At 44.2% G+C, this 1,585-nt stretch overlaps 1 protein-coding gene across 1 annotated transcript in view; it reads left to right on the top strand.

Moving 5' to 3' along the window:
* Positions 1–1,585, top strand: part of LOC117954549 (immunoglobulin lambda-1 light chain-like) — a 13,464-nt gene that overhangs the window by 7,233 nt on the left and 4,646 nt on the right. The gene's annotated exons all lie outside the window — the stretch shown is intronic.

A 1,585-nucleotide genomic window follows, 5' to 3' on the forward strand; every position in this document is an offset into this window, starting at 1 on the left:
TTGACTGAGGGAAACATTTGAATGGAACATTTCTACATGACTGCTGCTTCATTTTAGACACATTTCACCAACATCCAGGCAGACAGAGTTGGTATTTCTGTAAACTTTGGGCTCTCCAGTAGAGTCTGAGAGGAAGTTCAGAGGGTTAGTTTGTAAAGACGGAGCCAGCGGAGGGCTCAGAAGAGTTTAATCCAGGTGTTGTTATCATATCTGAAGTAGTGGCTCCGGTGCTGCTCTCTGGAAGGAGCTCAGGGCTCTGATCTCTACTTCCTCCATGTTGAGGTCAGCCACCAAATGAGACACTGAGAAACCACCACAGCTGCACTTCTGCCTGTAACAGCACTCGCTGGATCTGAAACTGGTGGAGGGGGGGGGGCAACAAGAAATGACAGCATATGTATTTTTGTATCTGACCTTTACAACGACACAGACGTGTTTCAAGATTATTTGTCTCATGCATAGTCATACACTTACACCCAGCAGAGAAATGAATTCCTGACTCCTGTTCTATGGTTTTAACATAACTTTTAAAGTCATTTAAGGACATTAGACGCTGTAGTCTGAGGGTTTTGAGTGAGTGACGTGCACCGACAACACCAAACTAATTCCTAAAATAAAAACATACGTTACAATAAAGCTTTTAGTGATAGTGATGCTGCTGTGGAGAATCAAACCTTCCCACTGCTGTCCTCTAGTGTCCTCTAGGACCTGCACGCCACCAGGACCTGTATGCCACCAGGACCTACACGCCACCAGGACCTGCACGCTACCAGGACTCTGAAGCGTGCTGGAAAGATTTGTGTGGAACCCTCCACAAACTCTTGATGTCCCTCCCCTCTGGAAGGAGCCTGAGGTCCATCAGGACCAAAACCTCATGCCACAACAACAGTTTTTCCCCTCCACCACTGGCATCATCAACAAGGCCCGGACCAAGCTTTTAGTGATGGTGATGCTGCTGTGGAGAATCAAACCTTCCCACTGCTTTTTTCTAAATATATATATAAAGTTTGCAGTATATGTTTTATAACCACCACTCCACCATAAAGCTTTGAACCCTGTGATATTTTTTATTGTTATTGGTATAGTTATTTTATGCAATATTGTACTGTTTTTCTCTCAGTTCAGTTATACCAGTAATACTTGGCATTGACTGGTGTGTGTTCCTTTATACACGAGATGTCACTGTTTTTTCTACAACAAGATATAAGAGCATCATCATGTCGTCATGGGCGACCGTCCTCATCAGCATCACCTGAGTGTTGCACTGTTGCTTGCTCTGTAGGAAACTACTAGAACCAACTCTATCTGTAAAGTGTCTCAAGATAACTCTTGTTATGAATTGATACTATGAATAAAATTGAAATTGAAAATTGAAATTGAAATTGAATACCCTTGCACTTCCTGTGACTAACCACAGGGTGGCACTCTCTCTCTGTGGTGGTTGCTGTCAGCACCGGCAGCAGACACACAAACCCAGCGTTTAGTCAGGTTTAGTTAGAAATGTATGAGGCGGCCATGTTGGAAGAGCTGATTTATTGTTGGGCCGGTGATCTAAGAGCAGGAAGGCTGGTGAGGAAAGGACGGG

Source organism: Etheostoma cragini, chromosome 12 (genome assembly GCF_013103735.1).
Source record: "Etheostoma cragini isolate CJK2018 chromosome 12, CSU_Ecrag_1.0, whole genome shotgun sequence".
NCBI lineage: Eukaryota > Metazoa > Chordata > Actinopteri > Perciformes > Percidae > Etheostoma > Etheostoma cragini.